The sequence below is a fragment of the Sus scrofa genome, chromosome 2, assembly GCF_000003025.6.
Source record: "Sus scrofa isolate TJ Tabasco breed Duroc chromosome 2, Sscrofa11.1, whole genome shotgun sequence".
Classification (NCBI taxonomy): domain Eukaryota; kingdom Metazoa; phylum Chordata; class Mammalia; order Artiodactyla; family Suidae; genus Sus; species Sus scrofa.
In genome coordinates, this window is record NC_010444.4 from 81,613,706 (window position 1) to 81,640,144 (window position 26,439).

Consider the following 26,439-nt stretch of genomic DNA (forward strand, 5'->3'; position numbering starts at 1 on the left):
CCCTTCCCGCCCCGAGCCCCGCCCCGTCGGCCAGGCCCCGCCCCGTCGGAGCCCCTCCCCCTGGCTGCGGGTAGCCTTCCGCTCGGTCGGAGCCGCGGTCACGGGGCTTGGCGGTGGCCCTCGTCCTTCGTTACTCAGGAGAAAAAAAGAGGGAGAGAGAGAGAGAAAATCAAGTCGCAGCCGGCTTGGCCCGGTGTTGGGGGCGGTCGCGCGGAACGGTGAGGCTGTGAGAACTTCCCCAGCTGCTGACTGAAGTGGGAAGTGAGGTGTGAACTGAGACCCCGGGAGAGAGGCCCTCCGGGTAGGACCTGGCCTCGGACTGGCGGCGTAAAGGGTGGCCTTGCCACCGACTGAGAGTGGTTGAGCTGGCCTCTGGCCGAGTGTGGGGAGAGAGGCTTCACTTCTTTGTACACATGTGCAGGTACCTCTGTAGAATCAATTCTTGGAAGTCTAATTACTGGGTCAAAGGCGATGTTTCTGTTGTTTCAATAAATGATGCCAAATGACTCCCCCAAGTTGTACCAGTGCGGTTTCACCAACAATCTATGTCGCTCACAAATTTAAACCGTGAGATTTAGAGATTTGTTCAGTTGGTAGCAGGATCAGAAATTGAAAAAATGCACAGAGAGAAGCGATGAAGGAGCAAACATCATAAATAATTACATGTTAGGAGTGAGCAAAAAAGATATACCCAGTGGAGGGAGAAGTGGTAGGTAGTCAGAGGACCAGATGGGATCTGTGTTACAATAAACGTGGGGTGGACACAGAATGTTGCTGCTCAGGCTCTAGCAATTTGGTGAAACGTATTAAGAGATCCAAAGGAAAACGTGTTTATGCAAAGGGGATTGGTTTCTTAAGCAATTGTTATCAGGTGCTCTTTTAGCACTGCCTAGAGCAGCAATTCTCAGACTTTAGTAAGCATCAGAATCACCCAGAGGCTTGTTAAAACACAGATTGCCACGCCCAACCCCAGGATTCTGACTCAGTTGGTATGAGGTGAGGCTGCCCAGTTTTCATTGCTAACAAGTGCCCAGGTGATGTGGATGCTGCTGTTCTGAGGACCACGCAATGAAAACCACTGGTCTGTGGCCCACTGGTTTCGGATGTTCTGATGGTGTGAAACCATCTTTGTGGTGAAGAGATTCATTGTCTTCACCAAATGCGATTAAACATTTAGCTTATTTAACTTATCTAGGCTTCTGGTACTCTTTACCTCTGTTACTACTTCTTTTCAGTCTCAGCTGACACTTGCTGCTCTAACTCCTTTATTTATTTATTTATTTATTTTTAATGATTTTTTTCCCATTATAGATGGTTTACAGTATTCTGTCAATTTTCTACTGTACAGCAAGGTGACCCAGTCACACATACATATATACATTCTTCTTTCTCACATTATCATGCTCCATCATAAGTGACTAGATATAGTTTCCAGGCTATACAGCAGGATCTCATTGCTTATCCATTCCAAAGGCAGTAGTTTGCATCTATTAACCCCAAATTCCCAGTCCATCCCGCTCCCTCCTCCCCTTGTCAGGAATTTGGCAGACTTGGCAACCACAAGTCTTTTCTCCAAGTCCATGATTTTCTTTTCTGTGGAAAAGTTCATTTGTGCCTTATATTAGATTCCAGATGTACGTGATAATCATATGGTATTTGTCTTTCTCTGACTTACTTAGTATGAGAGTCTCTAGTTCCATCCATGTTGCTGCAAATGGCATTAGTTTGTTCTTTTTTATGGCTGGAACTCACTCCTTTAAATCATGGTGTTTTCATGACCTTCATGTACTACTCCTTACACAATCTCAATCATTCCCATGCTTTAATGATAATTTTTATTCTGGTGACTCCCACATGTTTATCTCCAGCCCAGCCCAGTCCTCAAAGCTCCAGATGTACTTTTCAAATGTCTACTGAATCTCATAGGCATCTCAAGTTGAGTATGTCTAAAACTAAACTCAACTTCCCCTACCCCACCCTCCAAAAATAAAGCCCACTTCTCCTCTGTGTTCCCTACCTCAGTAGCTGGTCATACCAACAGCCAGCAATTGCTCAAGTAAGAAATCTGAGATTTATGCTTGGTTTCTATCCTTTCTTCATCAACAAATTCTGTCTGTCTTACCCACTAAGTGTTTCTTGCACTTACTATTTTCCGCCTCTACTGTTATGGTTCTAGGCAAGCTGAGATCACTTCTGGCCCAATCTACTGTCTTAGCCTCTTATCCAGTCTTCCTGAATCTATTCTTGTCCTTGTTCATCCCTTCCTCCACACTCAGTCAATGTGATCTTGAAGAAAGTATGTATTAAAGCCCTTTCTGTGGCTTCCTAATAACTCTATGTCTTAGTGTGCTCAGGCTGCCATAACAAAATGCCGTAGATTGGTGACTTAAACAGAAGTTTATTTTCTCACACTCCTAGAGGCTATGAAGTCCAGGATTAAGGTGCTGGCCAATTCAGTTTCTGGTGAAGACTCTTCTGGAGTTGCAGACTTCTGAGTTTATCTTCAAATGGCCTTTCCCCAGTGGGCGTATGTGGGGAGAGGGGAGAGGTGAGAGATCTCTTCCTCTTCTTGTAAGGCCACTAATCCTATCATGAGGGCTCTGTCCTCATGCCCTAATCTAATCTAACCTTAATGACTTCCCAAAGAACCCATCTCCAGATACCGCTCCATTGGCGGATAGAACTTCAACATAACTAATTTTGGGGGAACATGAACATAACATGCTATGAACTTTTAAATATCAGGACATAATAATACATATTTTTGTAGATTATATAAATAAATGTTATTTTATATAGCAAACATACGATATAGTAAATTTGTGATTTCATTGTAAGTAAATTTTGCCATAAAAATTTATGAGTGCTGTATCATATGAGTGCTGTAGTGCTAAGTGGTGAAGTATAATTGTCTGCAAGTTGCTTTGAAATGCATCAGAAACAAGATGGATAGGAGTTCCCACTGTGGCACAGCAGGTTAAGGATCTGTCATTATCTCTGAAGTATCTGGGGTTGGTTTGAAACTGCGGATCTGATTCCTAAGCCAGGGATCAGATGCAGGGTGGCCAAAAGAGAAAAGGAAAAAAAAAAAAAATTCTACTCTGGTCCCGCAGTCGTGCAGTCACTTTCAGCAACTAATATAGTCCCATTCCAAGTGTAATGACTTAGGCCTGCCCTTTTAAAATCTTTAATCTCTTATTTAATTCATAGCTCTTCCCATTCTCCTAGTGCAGGTGGACTTGTGGCTCAACAGCTTTTAGTGGAAAGAGGGCCAATGTCCTTCTCTTTCTCTCCCCTTGGCTCCTGCTGCTCCCAAGTAGGGATAAGGAGGAGGGAGAAAGAATGTTCTCTGCAAGACTGTCCAGGAAGAGTTGCCTGTTCTTTTTCTTCTGGTTATTGCTACTTCAGTAACAGTTCTCCCACTGTGACCGGAGTCTAGATGCCATCTCTCTTACTGGACTGGGTCTCTTACTGGACTGGACACATTATTGTTCTTTGGGGCCTCCCCTGCACACTGTAATGGTCAAGTTTCTTTTCTTTTCTTTTTAATGGCCACACCGGTGGCATATGGAAGTTCCTGGGCTAGGATTAGAGCTGCATCCGTGACCTGCACTGCAGCTTGTGGCAATGCTGGACCCTTAATCCACTGAGTGAGGCCAGGGATCGAACCCACATCCTCCTGGAAACTAGTTGGGTTCTTAACCCACTGAGCCACAGCAGGAACTCCAGAGGTCAAGTTTTAACTCTTTCTCCCAGACATCCCCACCGGCGCCTCCCAGGGGCAGCCTAAAATATGGCCTTTTATTGTTGGGAGATCCTTGTCTGGAGGGGCTTCTTGGGGAGTGCCAGCAAGGCCCCAAGTTTCAGCCACCTTCATGCTCTCCAGTTGACTCATATGTGGAGAATTTACATGCATAAGAACTCAAGGAGGAAGGGAATGAGAGCAGCTCCCATCTTGGGTGCCATCTCTGCAACTAGCTCTCCTCTCCCGTCCTTCACCCCCAGGGCATCAGGGGCTTTGCCAGGACGATGGTTCAGTGACTTTTAGACAAATTGTCAGCTTGGGGAGTGCGGAGAGGAAGTTTACTGCACTTTAAACTTGTGGAAAGGTAGTGGAGAACAAGATGAATGGCCTCCATCTTCTTCAGCTAGAGAGATGCAATGGATGGTTGCCATGTACAAGAGGTAATGTTCCTTCATGGATATATGAACTAATTGGAAAAAAATTCAATTATCTACCTGTGTTGCAGAATTTATGATAAATTGATTTTTGTTAGTAATTGACTTTCAAGCATAGAAATAATACAACAGTGTTCTGACTGTATATATCTTTCTAATCAGCCATCCTGCCTGAAACTCAGGAAACACAAGGTCCCTGGTTGTGTAATATGAGTACACTTGAAAGTTCCTCGTCCTTATCTGGCAACCCAGATGGATAAATACTGGCCCTGAAGATGCTTTTCTTAAAACTGTAAGTAGTGTCACTTATGTTTTCTTGGCCATCCTGCATCTGCCTTGAAATACGCTGTTTACCTAAGACTTCTAAACTAATGATGAGGTCTTTTTCAGAAGTTAGTATGTATGTGTATGTTTCTTTTCTTTTTCTCCTAGGTGACTTGTCTTATTTAATGTTTCCATATTTATTGAAATATAATTGACATAGCATTGTGACGGTTGAGGTATACTGTGCAATTTTTGTTTTACAATTTTATTTTTATTTTTACAATTTTCTTTATTTTTTAAAGTTTGATTGAGGTATAGTTGACTCACAATGTTGTGATCATTTCTGTTGTCCAGCAAAGTGATTCAGTTATACATGTACACGCATCCATTCTTTTTTAGATTCTTTTCCCACACAGACCATCACAGAATATTGCGTAGAGTTCCCTGTGCTACACAGCAGCTCCCCAGTGTGATGTTTTGATATATGTACATAGTGGGAAATATTTACCAAAATAAGGTTAGTTAACACATGCTTTACCTCACATAATTACCATTTTGTTGTTATTATGGTGAGAACAGTGAAGCAACTTTGAAGTATATAATACAGTATTATCTTTAGTCATCATGCTGTTCATTAGATCCCTGGAACTTATTCATCTTAAAATCACACTTTTGTACTTTTTGACGAACATCTCCCCATTCTCCCCACCCCCCGACCCTGACAACCACCATTCTACTCTCATTTTCTACGAGCTCAGTGTTTTTAGATTCCTTGTTATAAATGAGATCATAGAATATTTGTCTTTCTCTGTTTGAATTATTTCACCTAACCTCAAGGTTCATCCATGCCGTTGCAAATGGTAGGATTTTCTTCTTATGGCTGAATAATACTTGTGTGTTTATTTTTTAAGAGTGATACTTCTTCATAGACTTATTCCCCTCAACTCACACATAATTTGGGAGACTAATGCTATCATTTATTCATCCAATATATATCATATTTAATCAGTGCCTGTTATGTGCCCGGCACCTTGTTAGGGGTTGGGTATGAAACCGCCAACAAGACAGCCCTGGGCTCTGTCCTCACAGAGCTTAGCAGTGAAGAAGCTATCTCAAGATTGTGAATGAAGAAAAATCCCGATCCCTTTCTTTCCTAAAATAATTTTCAATTAAAAATTTAATAATAAGCAAAAATGCAAATCAAAACCACAGCAAGTTACCATTTCACATCCATTAGGGTAGCTATTACTTTTTAAAAAGGAGGGAGGAGTTCCTGTTGTGGCTCAGTGGGTTAAGAACCTGGCTGGTATCTATGAGGATGTGGGTTCAATTCTTGGCCTTGCTTAGTGGGTTAAGGATCTAGTGCTGCCACAAGTTGCAGACATGGCTCAGATCTGGCATTGCTATGGCTGTGGTGTAGGCCAGCAGCTGCAGCTCCAGTTTGCCCCCTAGTCCTGGAACTTCCGTATACTGCAGTTATGGCCCTAAAAAGAAAAAAAAAAAATTTCAAAAAGTTGGGGTGGAAGTTTTGGCGAGGATGTGGAGAAATTGGAACCCTCATGCATTGCCGATGGGAATGTAAAGCAGTGCAGCTGCTGTGGAGAGCAGTTTGGCAGTTCCTCAAAAAGTTAGAATTACCATAGGATTCAGCAATTCTATTCCTAGGTATTTTCCCCAAAACATTGAAAGCAGAGACTCAGATACTTATTCACCAATCTTCATAGCATTATTCATAATAACCAAAAGGTAGAAATAAGTATTCAAGTGTTCATCAGTAGATGAATGGATAAACAAAAATATGGTATAGCAACACAATAGAATTCTGTTCAGCCTTAAAAGGGATGGAATTTATGACATCGGCTACACTATGGATGAAAGTTGAGGAAATTATGCTAAATATAATAAGCCAGTCACAAAGGGACATTTTTTTTTTTTTTTTGGCTGCCCGGCAGCATATGGAGTTCCCCGGCCAGGGATCAGGTCTGAGCCACAGATGCAACCTAAGCTGCCTCTGTGTCAGTGCCAGATCCTTAACTTACTGTGCCAGGGTGGGGGTCAAACCTGCACCCCAGTGCTTCCAAGACACCACTGATCCTATAGTGCCATAGTGGGAACTCCAAGGGACAAATATTTTATGATTCTACTTATGTGAGTTATCTAGAATAGGCACATTCATAGAGACAGAAAAATAGGATGGACAGAAAAATTCAGGGCTGGGGGAAGGGAAAATGGGGAGCTCTTTAATGAGGTCAGAGCTTCTATTTGGGCTGGTGACAAAGTTTTAGAAGTAGAGAGTGGTGATGATTGCATAATCTTGTGACTGTGCTATGCTACCGAATTGTACTCTAAAAAAAAAGGCTATAATGTAAATTTTATGTATATTTTAACCACAGTAAAAAACATATGAATACTTTGCTTGTATTAAAAAATGGAAATGTTATAGACAAGGTTAAAGGCCTCTTTGACCACCTCCCCCATCCTGATCCCAATTTCCCCTCTTCAGTGCTTTCACGTTTACTCTTCTAGAGCTTTCCTGTATTTTTGCCTGTATTCATATGTACTCATTAAGATGGCATGTATTTTTAGCTTTATCCAGAGCAGTCTGCTTTAGTATGGAGATTTGAAACCATGATTGGCAGTAAGATGTCCCGAGAAATAGAGCTTCCTGCTTGATTAACACAGGGACTTTTTTGGCGGATATACATCTTTAATTTCTTTCCCCATTTTTCTTTTTTCTTTGTGGCAGGTTCAGTGCCTACAGACCCACTTTTGTTTATGTTGGAGCTAGACAGCTCAGGTTTCTCCCTGCCCGAGGGAACACTCTGTTCCCCTTGCTGGATTCCAGGTATAATCTCCCAGTTTCAGGCCACTCCTAGCTTTGCCACTGGGCTGCTTCAGTAGGCAACCTCTCAGTGTGCATACCTGTATTGAAATCATTTTCTTATCCTTTCTCTGTTTCCATCCCAGCTTCTAGTTGACTGAGATATCAAATAGATGCCTGAGATCTTATTAACATTTTGTCCTCTCCTCTGTGTTCAAAGATTATACATCCTCATTTTGAGTAAATTAAGGCAACTTAGAATGATTACTGAACAGAATATGTAACAACACTACACTTTGATAATGTCTTTCCAGACACTTCTTTATGTCAATACCCACAGGTGCCAACGCGTAATTTTACATAAATTGGATAACAGTATGTACATGGTATTGCGGTTGGCTTTCTTAAATTAAAAAAAAAAAGTCTTTACAGTTTTCTGTGTTAGGGACTGTAGATCCACATTATCCATTTTATTGTCTCATGATAATATTTTAAAAATAGTGTCAGATTTGTTCTTACTTTACAGAAAAGCACAAAGAAGCAAACAAAAGAGTATTATCATGTTCTCTCATCCCTGAGACCCTACAAGGAACAGTTTGTTAAAGTACAAGAAACGTATCTATGAGATTAGAAAATTCATGCTACAAAAAGTTACAAAATAAAAAATGAAAGTTCAGAGCCACCCTCTCTTTCTTAGTTCATTTTCCCAAGGCCAAATGCCTTTCTTAGTTTCTTGTGAATCCTTCAAAACAGCCCAAATTATTTACATATACATATTTCTATCTTTCTCTTTTTTGTTTGTTTTTACACAAAAAGGTCATGCTATACACAGTTATTTACTTTGATTTCTTTTCATTTAATGCATTATGGGAATAGTTCCCTAAATGCAAGTTATAATTTATAATAACTATATTTCTGAAACTGCATAAAAAAGTCATTTGTTAGAATATGCTACAATTTATTTAATCAGTTTTGTATCATAGTAATTTTGGTTGTTCCTGGGGTTTTGCTAGTTTATTTGTTGTGTGGTTTTGATTTTACTATTACCAACAACAAGAGTATCTATGTGCTTATCTTAATAAGTTTTCCACAGAGAAAATCCTAAGCAATGAGGACAGGGTTAAAGGATCTATGTGCTTTACTCTTGATAGAAATTACCAAATTATTACCCAGAATGGTTGCATCAAATAACATTCTGGCAGTTGTTGGAGTGCTTGTTTCCTAGCATTGCTTATCAAAATTTTTAGTTGTGGAGAGTCAACTATATTAAAATTGATATCTTGTTCTGATTTACATTTACTTTATTATGAATGAAGTTGAGATACTTTTAAAATGTTCATTGGCCATTTAGTTTTTTTTCTTGAAACTGTCTGTTCATACACATTGACTATTTTTTTCTCCTAGGCTGTTCATCTTTTGCAATAGCTCTCAGTAGAATTTGTATGAAAACCTAATGTTTACGGAGGAAAGTATTACATTATTTTAAGATTTATTTAACTAATGACCTAATAGTGAACACTTTGGATGTTTACATCATACTGCAACTTCAAGCATTCTTGTGCTTACATCTTTGTACTCTGGACCAAATCTCTGTTTGTTAGATGTCTAGAAATAGAATTCCTTACTTAAAGCCAAAGTCTTTGTCAAAATTTTCAAAATAGCACTGTTTCACGAGGGAACTGTACAAGTGGGAGAAAAAAAAGGAACTAAATCATTGCTCATAATTGCAAGGCTAATTAATCAACTCTAAATGACAGTGGAACTATTGGGCTAATTGATGATGTTATCATCCTAGTTGCTTTCATCAGTAAGCTTCTTAAAATCCTCAATCTCCTTCTCTATTTGTGTGCGCAGATCTCCTGGGAATCTGTGAATTCTTTGGGGGGAAAAAAGAAAAAAAGCAACTTTGTAATTTCAAAGTAAATAATAGTATTTAAAAATTATGAGCACATTCTGAATCATTTTATGACCATGCAGTTTTAGTGTTGGCTTTATATTTCTGTTTATAATTGTTTGAGTTGGTACATACTCCTTAAAAGAACATTTGGCATTATGGTAGTTCTCTTGAGTTTGAATTGAATGGAGGAAAGAAGTGGGAGAATTGAGTCAGTTACCTATGGACCTGGTGGGCTCCTGGGGAAGCAGAGTTCAAAAGAAACTATGCACCAAGCAATCCATCAAATTAAACATGTGTAGGAAAGTGTTTGGGGGAGGATGAATTACTTAAATCTGGTTTTTGTACCTAACAATTTGTTCATTAGCAGTAAGTGTAGCAGAATATGTAGAGTGAGGAAATTTTACATTTCTGATTTGAGTAATAATTGGATTAGGACACCAATTTAGGCCAAAATTACATTAATAACCAGGATGGCGACCTTAGTTTTATGGGAATTATCTAGTGACACTGCATTAAACTAGGCATTTTGGGACTGCTTGAGTGAGCCACCTTGCATGGAGTTTTTAAGACCATTTTGTACAAAATAATTGTCTGAAGAGATGTTTTCTGCCTTTGTGTTATTGTCAGACAAAATCAAATAGGAAAAAGTGGGTTTTTCTTCTCATTTGTTGGTCAAATATGGATTTATTTGATTATTATGAGGATACACACACACATATAAAACATTAACCTTTCTTTTTTCTTTTTCTTTCTTTTTTTTGTCTTCTTAGAGCTACACCCTCAGCATATGGAGATTCCCAGGCTAGGGATCGAATTGAATCGGAGCTATAGCTGCCAGCCTACACCACAGCCACAGCAAAGTCAGATCTGAGCCTCGTCTGTGACCTACCCCACAGTTCACAGCAATGCCGGATCCTCAACCCACTGAGCGAGGCCAGGGATCGAACCTGCAACCTCATGGTACCAGTCGGATTCGTTTCTGCTGCGCCACGACGGGAACTCCTCATTAGGTATTGAAAGTGAAAACTCGGAGTTCCTGTCGTGACTCAGTGGTTAACAAATCTGACTGGGATATCTACCACATCTTCCTTCTTTTTTTTTTTTTTTTTTGTCTTTGCCTTTTCTTGAGCCGCTCCCTTGGCATATGGAGGTTCCCAGGCTAGGGGTCAAATTGGAGCTGTATCCACTGGCCTACGCCAGAGCCACAGCGACTCGGGATCTGAGCCTTGTCTGCGACCTACACACAGTTCATGGCAATGCTGGATCCTTAACCCACTGAGCAAGGCCAGGGACCGAACCCGCAACCTCGTGATTCCTAGTCAGATTTGTTAACCACTGTGCCACGATGGGAACTCCTATACCACATCTCCTTAATCCAATCATCTGTTGATGGACATTTAGGTTGTTTCCATGTCTTGGCTATTGCGAATAGTGCTGCAATGAACATAAAGGGTGCATGTGTCTCTTTCAAGGAAAGTTTTGTCCGGATATATGCTCACAAGTGGGATTGCTGGGTCATATGGTAATTCTAGATATATTTTTCTAAGGTACCTCCATAATGTTTTCCATAGTGGTTGTACCAATTTACATTCCCACCAACAGTGAAGGAGGGTTCCCTTTAAGTCTATATTTGTATTAGATTTTGCTTTATATTTTTACAAGCTCAAACATGAGGTATATAGAAATTCAATCCTTCTTTGTCAGTGGTTCTTCTGTTGATATGAAATATCACTATGTGTCCTTTTTAGTGCCTTTTATCTTGAATTCTACCATTTGTTACATTAATATTGTAACATACACACCACAGTCTTTTGTTTGGTATGCTGGGAAAATATTTTGATATTTAAACCCATATGTTTTATACACTATGTTATTCTTTTCCCATTCAGATGACTAGACTCTTAGTCATCCTTTGCCATAAGGGAGGTTGTCACAATAGAGCCAGAGTACAAAAGAGGCATATTCTTGTCTAGTGAATGTCCTAGCTGAGGTTCAGGTATAAGACATTCTGAATCACTTTCTTCACCTTCACTCAGTGGAGAGAAGAGCCCAGTCTGTTTGCCCTATCAGTTATATTTCCTTAAGTGTTACTTCTCTCTTTTGCGTAGTTTCTCTCTCTCTCTTTTTTATTTTTTTGTGGTTGCACCCAGGGCATATGGAATGAATCCAAGCCATATCTGTGACCAGCTGTGACAATGCCAGATCCTTTAACCTACTGCACCGGCTGGGGATTGAACCCGCACCTCCACAGCAACCCGAGCCACTGCAGTTGAATTCTTAACCCACTGCACCACGGTGGGAACACCTATTCTTTCTCATTTTTGATGTTAGAATTTTCCTCAAAAGTTTTGTCACTCTTGGGTTGGGTGTTCAGCCCTAAGTTGATGCCAGCCTGTGGTTGTTAACTTTTCTTTTCTTTGGAGTACCCTTGCTTTTTGGTTACTGGGAGCTACTGCTGACCCTTGGGCAGCTTTTTCTTTGGAAAGTCATGCTCTCTGAGGTCAGTAGGCCTGATGGGTAACTGTGGGCCTTCTCCAGGGCTGGGTATTAGCATTGCAAATATGACTTTTCAGTTTTAGTTAGTAAGGTGATACCCAGAGAGAGAAGGAATTATGCCAACTAATGAAAGGTTCTTACTCATTTATACGCTTCCCTACCAGCAGGAGGTTTTCAAAATAGAGCCTCTGTCTTGGAAGGCTCTGTGCTCTCTAATCATCATCATCATAATTATTGTTATAAGTGTAATGTGAATTTAATTCCAGTCACAATATTAGGTATGCATAAAGTGTAATTTTCTTCTTTTTTTTTTTTTTCATTTTTGGCCGCCCAATGGCATCTGGAGCTCCTAAGCCAGGGATCAGATCCAAGCCGCAGTCTCAACCTAAGCTGCAGCCACAGCAATACCGGATGCTTTAGCCCATGTGCCAGGCTAGGGGTCAAACCCACCCTCCAGCGCTCCTAAGACACTGCCAATCCCCTTGTGCCACAGCAGGAGCTCCAATTTTCTTTATTTTTAATACCGCTTTGATTTCTGACTTTGCACTCTCATTTTGCATAATGGCAGAAAATTCCTTGCCCGTTCCAGTTGAATCTTAATCCTCTTCGTTGATCTCTTCTGACAAACTCGGACACTGTTGCTTCCCTAGATTCAGCAATGGCCTTTGCTGGAGCTGCTTCACATTTTGCCCATTGCCCTATAAAAGAATGTAGAACGTCTGTGTTACTCCTTGGTCAATTTTTAGTTGACATTTAAATTTTGCATCATAAGCGTAAATAGTTGCAAAATATTTACTAGGATACTGCATCTATAAGTATTTTAAAATACAACTATTAGGAGTTCCCATCCTGGTGCAGCGACTGGGAACCATGAGGTTGCAGGTGCAACTCCTGGCCTCGCTCAGTGGGTTAAGGATGCGGTGTTGCTGTAAGCTGTAGTGTAGGTCACAGACACGGCTTTGATCTGACGTTGCTGTGGCTGTGGTGTAGGCAGGCAACTGTAGTTCCGATTAGACCCCTAGCCTGGGAACCTCCATATGCCACGGGAGTGGCCCAAGAAATGGCAAAAAGACAACAACAACAACAACAACAAAAGGAAGGCTTCAGGTATGCACTGATTGGAGGCTATTGGCATAGGGAAGCTAGTGATGGGTTAACTAGAAGTGAACATCTTGTGTGATGGTTTGGGAACCATGTTTATATTTTTCTGGTCGGTGTTGCGTTAGAATCAGGATCAAAAAATAGGGAAACTGGGAGTTCCCGTCGTGGCGCAGTGGTTAACGAATCCGACTAGGAACCATGAGGTTGCGGGTTCGGTCCCTGGCCTTGCTCAGTGGGTTAACGATCCAGCATTGCCGTGAGCTGTGGTGTAGGTTGCAGATGCGGCTCGGATCCCGCGTTGCTGTGGCTCTGGCGTAGGCCGGTGGCTACAGCTCCGATTGGACCCCTAGCCTGGGAACCTCCATATGCCACGGGAGCGGCCCAAAGAAATAGCAAAAAGACAAAAAAAAAAAAAAAAATAGGGAAACTGATTAAATTCTGACCTTTGGGTAGATTGCTTCAAAGGTTGTGATTTGGCTTCCTAGACTGATTGCTAAAGAGATTGTGGATCAGAGTTCTATTGCCATATATGGTCTGGCTATCATCTATTTGTATATTCATTCTCTCAGACAACATGAACATATATGTAGAAAATTCAGAGGAATGTGTAAAAAAGCTCTGGAAATAATAAATAAGTTTAGCAAGTTCTCACGATGTAAGATCAATACATAAAAATTAATTCTATGGGCAAATCCATAGAGATTGAAGTAGATTAGTAGTTGACAATGGCTTGGGGAGGGGGAGTGAGGAGTGAGTCTACAAAAGGATATTGGGTTTCTTTCAGGGATGATGAATATATTATGGAAGTAGATAGTGGTGATGTTTGTACAACCTCATGAATATACTAAGCGCCACTGAACTATGTACTTTAAAAGGGTGAATTTTGGAGTTCCCGTGGTGGCGCAGTGGTTAACGAATCCGACTAGGAACCATGAGGTTGCGGGTTCGGTCCCTGCCCTTGCTCAGTGGGTTAAGGATCCGGCGTTGCCGTGAGATGTGGTGTAGGTTGCAGACGCGGCTCGGATCCCACATTGCTGTGGCTCTGGCGCAGGCCGGTGGCTACAGCTCCGATTCAACCCCTGGCCTGGGAACCTCCATATGCCGTGGGAGCGGCCCAAGAAATAGCAACAACAACAACAACAACAACAACAACAACAAAAAAGACAAAAAGACAAAAAAAAATAAAAATAAAATAAAAGGGTGAATTTTATGGTATGTGAATTATGTATCCGTAACAAGCATTAGTTGTATTTACATATAATAGTAATAAGCAATTGAAATTGAAAATTAAAAATATTTATAATAGCATTAATAGATATGAAATGCTGAGATAAATTTAACAAAATATATACAGTGAAAATTGAAAAATATCTCTGAAAAATTAAAGAAGACTTAAATAAGTGGAGAAATACACCATATTTGTGTATTTTGAAGATTCAATAGTGCTATAATATCCATTGCATTTATTTATTTAGTTTTTTCAGGGCTGCATATGGAGGTTCCCAGGCTAGGGGTCCAGTCGGAGCTGTGGCCACTGGCCTATGCCACAGCCACAGCAACGCAGGATCCAAGCCTCGTCTGTGACCTACATACACCATAGCTCATGGCAACGCTGGATCCTCAACCCCCTGAGCGAGGCCAGGGATCGAACCCGCCACCTCATGATTCCTAGTTGGATTCGTTTCCACTGTGCTGCTGTGCCACTCCAGGAACGCCTCCATTGCATTTATAGTGTCAATGCATTCCTAATCCCAGCAGTTTTTTTTTAAAGAATGACAAGCTGATTCTAATACATTAATTAGAATAGTGAAATAATTCATTAATAAATGTTATTAAGAATAACTCAGAATAGGAAAAATAATTTTGAAAAACAAAATGTTGGAGGATAAGGGCTCTGCCTACATACTGCCTAATTCTATCACTTATCAGTTACACATCCTTGATCAAATTTCTTAGCCATCCTGGCCTTGGTATCTTAACCAATAAAAAGAGAATAATAATAGTATCTACTTACATAGGATTTCTAAAAGGATTAACAGATAATCCATATAAAGTCCTTAGAAAAGTACCTGGAATAGAGTTAATCCTTCAAATGTATTGTTACTGTTATTATTTTTTCCTTGACCAATCTGGGCTAGGCAGAAACTGTACTGGAGAGACTCCAGAGAGGCTTGCCCAGATGTAACATGCTGCCCTCTTTAGCATGCCAGTGGTACAAGGGACATACATTGGGGTACTGCTTTCAAAGTGCCAGGCAGGACATGGTACACAAGTCTTATTCTTGGGTCCCCCACATTTCAATTGGCCTTTCATTGCTTCTTCCTCTGCCATACCTTAGATATGGGGGAGCTGGTGTGGAGCTTGCAGCAGTGTAATAACACTGCCTCTAATCTTCTTTATTTGTCTCCTATTTCTCTCCCATCTGTGGGGCTTTGTAGTCTTAGGATGGGAAGAATGTCTGCATGGCCTCAAAAATAATTTCTGTCTCTTAACTGCTAAATGCTAAGAAGTGGTGCCTTGTTCCCACAGTAGGACAGTGAGTAGCCCAAAATGCTAATTTTTAAAAATTGAATTGAAAGTTTATATACTGTAATATGTGTAGGTCTTATGAATTTTGATGATTGTATGCCCTCTTGTAAACCCATACCCCAAAAAAGATATCGAAAGATTTCCATCACCCAGAAAGTTCCCTTATGCCCCATTGCAGTCACTCCTCACTCCCCTTCCCCTAGTAGAGAACCACTGTTCTGATTTAATTGAAACTGGCTGTTTTGGCTCCCAGATAAGGTGCCTCTATCAGTTTTGAGGGACCAGTAATCTAGCAGCTAACATTTTTGAAGTAAGCCACAGCAAAAACTACCCTGTCACTGTGAGCCTTATGTGATTATTTATTTTGTACCAGTCTCTTTCAAAAAGACTTTATGTGCATTATCTCATTTAATTCTGATGAAAGCTCTGAGCCAAATCCTGTTATCATCCTCATTTTCCAATGAGGAAACTGAGGCTTTGAGAGATTAAGTTGCTTGCTAGATGTCTCACAGCTCTTAAGCTCCAAAGCAGAAATGAGAACTTTGAAGACACTTCAAGGGCAGTTCTCTTTATGAGGGGGACACAGATCTATATCTTTCATGTAATTCCAAACTTATCCATTTCTAGGTTAATAACTAATGTTACTTATATGTGTTTTAATGCTGATTTCTAAACATTTCTCAGCATGATCTCTATTTTTTTTTTTTTTTGACCATCCTGTGGCATATGGAGTTCCCAGGCCAAGGACCAGATCAGAGTCAATGTTCCATCCTGCTTTGCTGGATCCTTAACCCACTGTGCTGGCCTGGGGATTGAACCTGTATCCCAACACTGTAGAACTACCGCTGATTCACTTCACCACAGCAGGAACTCTTTAGCAGACTATACTCTTTCAAATGTCAGCATGGTATATCATGGTGATTGGCCTTCCTCTTAAGGTTTTGTCACCTTTCATATTTTGCAGACTCCTTTCATAGCTCTGGAATTAGAACCAACACTTATTAAAGTATTTAAAGGACACTGGTATGGAAATGCTTATGACATTAAATCATAATAACAAGTGAATGTAAAGCAGACAGATGAAAAGTTACACTGGCGAAATTTTTTCAGGGTTCTCATTGTGGCTCAATGGGTTAAGAGCCCGACATAGTGTTCTTGAGGATGCAGGTTCAATCCCTGGCTTTGCTAAGTGGCTTTGCTTTTGCCTACATCACAGCACATGGCAACACCATATCCTTAACCCCCGAGCGAGGCCAGGGATCGAACCTACATCCTCATGGATCCTAGTCAGGTACATTAACCACTGAGCCATGAAGGGAATTCCTTACTCTGAAAAACTTTTAAGCTTGTAAGAATAGTGCAATAACTTGCCAGAAAATGAAACAATGAACTCTCACCTTGAGTCACCAATTAATAATTTGCAAACTATTAATTGCCTCATTGATTCATTTTTATTATTTTTGTTGTCATAGACATTATGACTCTTTACTGCTATATATTTCAGTGTGTTTGTCCTAAAAATAGGAACATTCTCTTATACTACCACTTTATAGTGTTTGAACTCAGGAAAATTAATGTTGATACAATATTAACATTCAGGGTGTAATTCATATTCAGATTTTGCCCATTGTTTTAACGTCGTGTTTATTTTTATTTTTTTATTTTTATTTATTTTTTTTGTCTTTTTGCCATTTCTTGGGCCGTTCCCGCAGCATATGGAGGTTCCCAGGGTAGGGGTCTAATCGGAGCTGTAGCTGCCAGCTTACACCAGAGCCACAGCAACGCAGGATCCGAGCCGCGTCTGCAACCTACACCACAGCTCACGGCAATGCCGGATCGTTAACCCACTGAGCAAGGCCAAGAATTGAACCTGCAGCCTCATGGGTCCTAGTTGGATTCATTAACCACTGCACCACGATGGGAACTCCCTTAACGTCCTTTTTAAAAGTTGAAATATAATTCCAAGACTGTAAAATTCACCCTTTTAAAGTGTACAATTCAGCACTCTTAGGTGTAGTCATGAAGTAGTGCAAGCATCACCCCAATTCTGTTCTAATTTCAGAACATTTTCCAGAGAGAAACCCCAAACCCATTAGTAGTCACTCCCCATTTCCATCTCTCCCCCACCCCGTGGCAACCTCTAATATATTTCCTCTCTCTGTGGATTTTTTCTATTCTGGACATTTCATATAAGTGGGAACATCCAGTATGTGGCCTTTTGTGACTGGCTCCCTTCTGTTAGCCTGTTTTCAAAGTTCATCCATATTAGCATGTATCAGTACTGTATTCCTTTTTTATGGCTGATTTTTTTCTCTCTCATATTTATACATATTCTCTCCCTCTCCTTCTCATACACACAACTTACATATTTTGTTTATCCATTCCTTAATGATGGATATTTTGATTCTTGCTCTTCTGCTTAATAGCTTTGACATTTTGGCTGGTCTCTCTTATCTTCCATTTCTCTATCTGTAAAATGGGGTTAAAATGTATCTTAGAGAGTTGTTGTGAGAACTAGTGGGGGCATTTGTAGGTGAATGTGATGGACTCATAGTTGTGATGCATAAATGACAGTTCCCGTCTGTTGGCTAGAATCATTTGGAGTAAACTTTGAAGGAAAGAGCTCTCATCTTTTTGCCAGGATAGTGAAGTCAGCTTCTTTTAATCTACAGATTCCTTCTCCATCACTTTATTTTCCTTTGAAAAACCAGTGAACCATGGGAAATAATATTCCCATGACCCGTAGAGATTCTCCAAATCTGGATTTTTCTGATTCCATACTTCGGATGCGATTGGCCATGCTCCTCTGAGATACTTCTGCACATTGGCAGTTGTCTCTAGAGGCTTGCTCAGATTTAGCTTTAATCCCCTTGGCAAGATGTAGATGCTGTTGTATACTTTCATCAGAGGCTTGTCATGTCTGGCTGTCCCTTTTTTCTGTGTGTGGGTGGCTTGCAGCTGTTGGTGCTCATTGCCTAGACTATTAATTTGGGGTTGAAAAATAGTGGTACTGTGATTCTGTTATTTCTTTTTAACTTATTTGTTGGGCTGTTTTTATAAAGAGATGTTTATCCTCATGTGGTTAAGGCAGAGTTGTCATGAATGGGATCAATGATCTTATAAAAGAGACCTCAGAGGGCAACCTTGCCCCATCCGCCATATGAAGACATAGCAAGAAGACAGCTGCCTATGAACTAGGAAGTAGGCTCTCATAAGACACCGAATCTGCTGGTGCCTTGATCTTGGACTTGCCAGCCTCCAGAACTGTGAGAAATAAACTTCTGTTGTTTATAAGCCACCCCATCTGTGGTACTCTTTTATGGCAGCCTGAACAGACTAAAACAGATTCTTTGTAGATACAGCTTATTCTACAATTTGTATGAACAGAAATTGGAAAACCAAAACAACTTTGAAAAATAACCAAGTTAGAAGATTTTCACTACCTGATTTTAAGACACACTGTTAAGCTATAGTTGTTAAGACAGTGTAATATTAGTAAAAGCATTGACATACAGACAATGAAATAGGTATGCAACATGAAATAAACAGGGTTGACTGATTTTTGACAAAAGTGCAATGGCAATTTTAAACAAAGAGTGCTGGAACATCCAAAGGCAAAAAAGTGATTATTGTTTACCTACATTTCAAAACAAAACAAACTCTGCCTGGATGACAGAGCCAAGTGTAAAACGTAGAACTGTAAAGTTCTTAGAAGAAAACATAGGAGAAAATTCCTCCTGTTGGCTTAGGCAAATACTTCTTAGTGAGATCCATAAAGAAAAATTAATATATTGAACCCAGTCAGAATTAAAACTTTTGCTCTACAAAGAACCCTATTAAGAGAATAGAAAGGCCGCTCCATATTGGGGCACGTTCCACATAAGGAAAAAGTGCTTATATCTGAAATTTATAAAGAAATCCCAACAATATTTAACCAGATTTTAACAATGAGCAAAATATTTGAACAGACTTTTCACCATGGTGGATATAAGGACAGCAAATAAGCAACTGAAAAGATGTTCAGTGCCATTCGTAATAACTAAAACCACAATGAAGTATCATTATCTACCCATACAATTGGTAAATTAAAAAATACTGACATTGCCAAGTTCCTGATGACCCATGCATAATAACCAGAACTCTCATACATTTCTGGTAGGGCTGCAAAATGGTATTGTCACTTTGGAAAATAGCTTGGTTGTTTCTTAAACAAGTTAAACATGCCTTTATCATATGATTTAGCAATTCCAATTCTAAGGGTTTATCCCAGAGAAATGAAAACCTGTGTTTACACAAAGATTTGTATACATATGTGTAACTCATAATGCTCAAAAAAAAAGAAAGAAAAAGGAAGCCACTCAAATGTCTGTCTGTAGGTGAATGGATAAACAAACTGTGAAGTACTACTCAGCAATAGAGGAATGAACTATGGCTGCAAACAACAACATGAATGCAGTTCAGATATGATATTGTAAGTGAAAGAACCCTGTCTCAAAAGGTCACATAATATTTCATTTATATGATAGTCTAGAAAAGGAAAAAATGCAGGCACTGAGAACAGATCAGTGGTTGCCAGGAGTTAGGGTTGGGGGTTTGAATATAAAGGTTCAAAGGAATTTGTCCCCTGGTTGGAATTATTCTATGTTCTATATATGGTGGTGGTTATAATAATGCATGCATGTTTAAAATCTTAGAGAGCAATACATGGAAAAAGACAAATTTTACTTTTTGTGATTAAAAAAAAAAAAAAAAGCCTTCCTGGCTGGGTTGTTATTGGCTTTCAATAGAGTATAAGCTGTCTGATTCCTAAGGGATTCTCATCAAATAGTAACTGCTGTTACTGTTTTTTCTGGGAGTGTGGGATAGGGGTTCAGCACAGGCTCTTAGCATGTGTTGAGGTCCTGTGCTGCCACCTCCTGGCATGTGAGCTCCCTGCACCTTAGTGTTCTCTGTAAAATGGGGTAGTGAGCATTGAGTTATTAAGCAGAAAATAAGTTAATATAGGCAAATACTTCATGAATGTATACTTTTATTATTAACATCATTGGTTTCTCTCTGTTGATTTCCAAAAAAGGCAATCTGGGGAATGTGTAGATGATTCCGTGACTTTATGGTGGATTGCCATCTCAAAAGCCTCTGCTGGCATTTGCCTTTGCCAATCAAGATGGCAAACACGACAGCAGTCAGAAAGCAGAAACTGTGAAATTGTTTGGATATCCTAATTATGCTGGGTAGGAAGACTTGGCATAGGGAGAAGGGCCTGGCAGAGAGAGGCCTTCCTTTGTGTAATTAGTCTGGTCTCTTCTCTTGAAGTTGGTGGGCATCTTAAGTATTTGCAAATGGACTGCCTGAGTGTCTTTTCAAGCAGCAGAAAATTGTGGACTTCCTATTTCCCCAGCGTGAAGGAGGCCCCTCTTTTGAGAATGATGGTATAGAGTTATTGTGGGCTGATTGGCTAGCTGTTGCAGGCCAATCAACTAGGCTTTGGTTGAGGACCTCTTGAAATTCTATCTCAGGGCTTGGAGAGAGAGGGGTTTTGTTAGTGTCTATAACCTTTCCTTAGGAGTGACTTTGTTAGGCTTGCTACAGCTTGGCTATATCAAAATTCAGTGGTGTGGGTAGGGATAAATATGGAGTTTTTAATATCTAATTTTAATTTTAAAATGAAAAATTTAATATACAAAAATCTAAAAATATAGTATGTAAATATATATGCATATATACATACATATATATAATTTTGAGAATTCAGCATTTAATGAAAGTGGATCCAAGTCTAGGAGTTCTAAAATTGTTATTACAGGGAGATTTTATGGTTTTGCATTTTTTTTTTTTTTGTCTTTTTTGTCTTTTGTCTTTTGTTGTTGTTGTTGTTGCTATTTCTTGGGCCGCTCCCGCGGCATATGGAGGTTCCCAGGCCAGGGGTCGAATTGGAGCTGTAGCCACCGGCCTACACCAGAGCCACAGCAATGTGGGATCCGAGCCGCGTCTGCAACCTACACCACAGCTCACGGCAACGCTGGATCGTTAACCCACTGAGCAAGGGCAGGGACTGAACCCGCAACCTCATGGTTCCTAGTCGGATTCGTTAACCACTGCGCCACGACGGGAACTCCTGGTTTTGTCTTCTTTTTTAAAATACCTTTTAAGGGAGTTCCCGTCGTGGCGCAGTGGTTAACGAATCCGACTAGGAACCATGAGGTTGCGGGTTCGGTCCCTGCCCTTGCTCAGTGGGTTAACGATCCAGCGTTGCCGTGAGCTGTGGTGTAGGTTGCAGACGCGGCTCGGATCCCACATTGCTGTGGCTCTGGTGTAGGCCGGTGGCTACAGCTCCAATTCGACCCCTGGCCTGGGAACCTCCATATGCCGCGGGAGCGGCCCAAGAAATAGCAACAACAACAACAACAACAACAACAAAAGACAAAAGACAAAAAAAAAAAAAAAAGAAAAAAAAAAAAAAGAAGACAAAACCAAAACATTCATAAGAGAAGCTTCTAGAAATTCTTGAGAAGGCAGGTAAAACAAACAAACAAAATCATCCATAATCACAGCTCTATGTGATAACCATTACATTTTGGTGCATATCTTTTCATAGCTTTTTCTGTACTCATATGTGCATATAAAATATATATTAGTTTGTTTTATCATCATAGAAATCTTTGGGGGCATAGACAAAGCAAGTATGACATGATAAATCATGCACAGTATTCAATAGAGTTGTTAGCAATATTGTAGGCCAAATGTAAGCAAAAAGCCAGTAACGGTTAATAGACTATTTTCATTTATTAGGTGTGCCTTCTGTGCCTGGTGCTGTAACAAGCATTTTATAGAAGCTGCTACTCAGTTGTCACCACAGATCTCTCTCAGACTGGGTTACCATTGTTTTAGGGCTTCAGGGAAATTAAGTAACTCAAGGTTACTCAATGACAGTACTCAGATCCAGATTTGTCTAAAAGCCTATATGCCTTCTATTGTAGCAGGCTAGTCTGTCTCTGCAAGTGTTGCTTCTCATTTTACAGATTGACATGGCTCTGAGAAGTTGACTCTTGGCCAAGGTTAGGGAGGGATGGAGCCATGTGTTCATTCTCAGAGGACTAACTTGCACCTTCCTGGGAATAGCCAGCTCCCACTTTCCCTGAAGGATGTTGCAAACCAGCTTGCTGCCACTTTGTGCTGGCAGGATATTGCTGTTCAGATGCCTGGGGGACACTTAAGGTTTCAGTGAAAGGTCAGCGAGAGTAAACTTGGATGAATTTGCAAGCATCTGTCATTTAATGGCTGCTTGTGGCTCCACTTCTGTGAACATCCCCTTGGCATTGTGATAAAATGGAAAAGGTTTGTTCCAGGCATTATTTGACCTAGTGACAGCCCCTCCCCGTCATTATGGATATTTTGTGTGTGTATGTGTTTAAGGCCGAATTTCCCAAGGCTAGGGGTCCAATCAGACCCACAGCTGTCAGCTTACAGCCACAGCAATGCCAGATCCGAGGTGTGTCTGAGACCCTACACCGCAGCTCATGGCAATGCCAGATTCTCAACCCACCAAGCGAGACTAGGAATTGAACCTGCGTCCTCATGGGTACTAGTTGGGTTCATTATTGCTGAACCATGATGGGAACTCCTATGGATTCTTTTACTTTCTCCTCTGGATATGTGAAAAGTAAAAGTAGCAAACATTGCCACTTATCACTGAAACAAGAGGAGGTTCATTACTTTTAACTAAGGGTAACAGTAGCAATAGGAAAATTATTAATACCCACACCAGTGAAGAGGCTGCCAGTTTGTGGCAGCCTCAGCTGACTATCAAGGTCATGTTCCACTACCTTTTTTCCTTTGGCACACAGTCCTAGACAGCTTATTCTCCAGCCCCTGGGAACAGCTAAGAAAGAGGGTTATTTCCTTGTACTGTTGATGGGAATGTAAATTGGTACAACCACTATGGAGGACAGTATGGAACTTCCATAAAAAATGAAAAACAGAGTTACCATATGACCCAGAAGTCCCATTCCTGGGCATGTATCTGGAGAAAGCTCTGATTTGAAAAGATACATGTACCCTAGTATTCATAGCACTATTTACAATAGCCAAGACATGGAAGTGACCTAAATGTTCATCAATAGATGGATGGATAATGAAGCTGTGGTGTATATATGCAACGGAATATTACTCAGCCATAAAAAGAAGGAAATAATGCCATTTGCAGCAGCATGGATGGACCTAGAGATTACCATTCTAAGTAAAGTATGCCAGAGAGACAGATAAATATTATATCTATCACTTATTTGTGGAATCTAAAATATGATACAAATGAACTTATTTACAGAACAGAAAGTGACTCACAGACATGGAAAATAAACTTATGATCACCAAAAGGGAAAGCTGGGTAAGGTGATAAATTAGGAGTTTGAGATTAGCAGCTACAAACTACTATATATAAAATAAACAACAAGGTACTACTGTATAACCCAAGGAACTACATTCAATGTCTTGTAATAAACCATAATGGAAAAGAATATGAAAAAATAATATATATACCGAGATAACTGAATCACTTTGTTCTATACCAAAAACTAATACAATATTGTAAATCAACTATACTTAGATAAGTGATAGTGATGCATCTGACACGGCACCTGACACACAGGAGATGGTCATATATCCCTTCCGTGGGAGGAGGAGCAGCTTCTAACATGAGCCCAGGCTGCCCACAGAGACAGGCCATCAGTCCGCCAGCTTTCTCGGCTCCATGTGCCTAAGCTGAGCGAGCTGCGTTCATCATTCCGGGAGAAGGCGCTGTGCAGGGAGGAGACTTATCCATCACAGCCCGAGCGTGGTGGGAGGTCCAGAGGAGAGATGTGAGGGCTGCTTTTTTTTTCCCAGGATGGATGGCACACTTGGGAACAAGTGGAGTGAAAGTCAGGGCTGTGCATGCACGTGGGAAGGAGGGGCAGGAGGAGGTAAGCTCTTGTTAGCTGAGCTTGCTGGAAAGGGCCTGGATGGAGAGGAGGTGGACTCAGAGTCCCTGGAGCATGTGAATGTGTAACCTCGCCTGGTAGAAATGACATCGGATGTGTGATTAAATTAATGTTCTGGAAATGGGAAAACTATCCTGGATTATTCAGATGGGTCCAGTGTAATAATAAGGGTCCTCATAAGAGGGAGGCAGGAGGATGAGAGAGAGAAAATGGAAATGTGATGTTGGATCTAGAGGGTTAAGTGACACACTTGGAAGATGCAGGAAGGGATCAAGAGCCGGGGAATAAAGCGGACCCAAGAAGCTAGAAAAGGCAAGAAAAGAAATCCCTTTCTGGGCTGCCAGAAGGAACAAAGCCCTGCCAATACCTTGATTTTAGCTTTTAGCCTCCAGACTATAAAATAATATATTCGTGTTGTTGTTTTTTTTTTTTTTTTGTCTTTTGTCTTTTTGTTGTTGTCGTTGTTGTTGTTGTTGCTATTTCTTGGGCCGCTCCCGCGGCATATGGAGGTTCCCAGGCCAGGGGTCGAATTGGAGCTGTAGCCACTGGCCTACACCAGAGCCACAGCAACGCGGGATCCGAGCCACGTCTGCAACCTACACCACAGCTCACGGCAACGCTGGGTCGTTAACCCACTGAGCAAGGGCAGGGACCGAACCCGCAACCTCATGGTTCCTAGTCGGATTCGTTAACCACTGCGCCACGACGGGAACTCCCAGATTCGTGTTGTTTAAAGCCACTTGGTTGTGGTAATTTCAGGAGCAATAGGAAAATAATATACATGCCACACAGTTAATTGGCTCTTCATGTATTCTTCAAGTTGTACAGCCATTACCACAATCAATTTTAGGACATTTTATCACTGTCCCCCTTAAAGAAGATTATCCCCACCAGTGGTCACTCCTCTTTTCTCTGTATACTCACTCATGTGCCTTTGGGTAAGTTTCCTTACTTGTGTGAGCCTGTTTCCTTAGAGGTAAATGGAATACTGCCCAATTCCAAAGGATGTTGTAAGAATTCACTGAGAAAATGGGTATAAAGTGCCACGTGTAAGCTCAGTGCCTGCAGTCAGCATTCAGTGGGTTGGTTTTATTATTTTTAAAAGTATCCATGAGGAGGCTATTCAGAAGTGTAAGAGAGAACTGAAGGAACTGTGGCCAGTGGTTGAGGGGGTAGAGAGGAGAGGATCTGGTTTCTCTCAGATGATCCTTCCTCCTTGGAGAAGTTTTACTTTTCTGGCACTTGGAATTCCATTAAAGTCTGCTTGCTGGTCCCTGTCTGATCACTAGAGGGCAGTAGAGCCAAGCACACACATAGAAGGGGGCTTCCCGGGAAGATTATTCAGTTGTTATTTGTGGTCTGAAGCCTAATTGTGTATTTGCTCTGCACTGTCTCCTCCCTCCTTGCTCTGCGTACTTGCTGACATTTTTTTCCAAACATTTCACATCTCAGGGCACCCCTGAGTTCCTGTTTATCTATGGCCTGGGATTAGACATGACTAAAACCTCTTACTTTCAATGACAGCTGTGTTTATTTCTCAGGAGCACAAGTGGCTGCAGAACAGAGCTTGGGAAGAACCAGTTATTCTTCTGTCAGTTCAAAACTGGGGGCCCCTTCCCTCTAGCATTCATCCTCTGCTTGCCGGGGCATATCAATTTCACCCAAATCACGTGGACTAAGGTGGTGATGGTGGGCTGTGGTAGGTATGATTTCCCCAAAGAAAATTCAGATGAAGTCACCAGAGGGAAGAAGGAAGAATGGATGTTTATGCAAAAGACGCAGATGTCCACAACAGTTCCCACATGGGAAGAGAATAATCCAGGTTTAAGAGCCCTGGCTTGGGACCCCAGTGTCTGGGGATGGAGTCCCAGCTCTACCATTTACAAATTGTGTGACCATGGCTGGATCATGTCACCAGTCAGTATGGGTCTGTGTCCCCATTAACAAATGGGAGTGATGGTCCAGCATTGTGGGCCTGAATCAGAGTGACAGCACATTGCAAAGGCACCATGTAAGCTCCAGCAGGTGTGTCACAGCTACTTGTGGTGTCATGAAATCTGAAGTCTCTGATCCAGTGAATCAGCTTCTGAATATTTAATCAAAGGAAATTAAAACACTAACTCAGGAGTTCCCATCATGGTGCAGTGGTTAACGGATCCGACTAGGAACCATAAGGT

General features: G+C 40.9%; 1 long non-coding RNA gene across 1 annotated transcript; it reads left to right on the forward strand.

Annotated features, from left to right (window-relative positions):
- Window positions 3,719-26,439, forward strand: LOC102158524. Its single transcript, XR_002341733.1, has 3 exons — window positions 3,719-4,185; window positions 4,342-4,471; window positions 25,804-26,439. It is a non-coding gene; the product is annotated as an uncharacterized LOC102158524 (long non-coding RNA).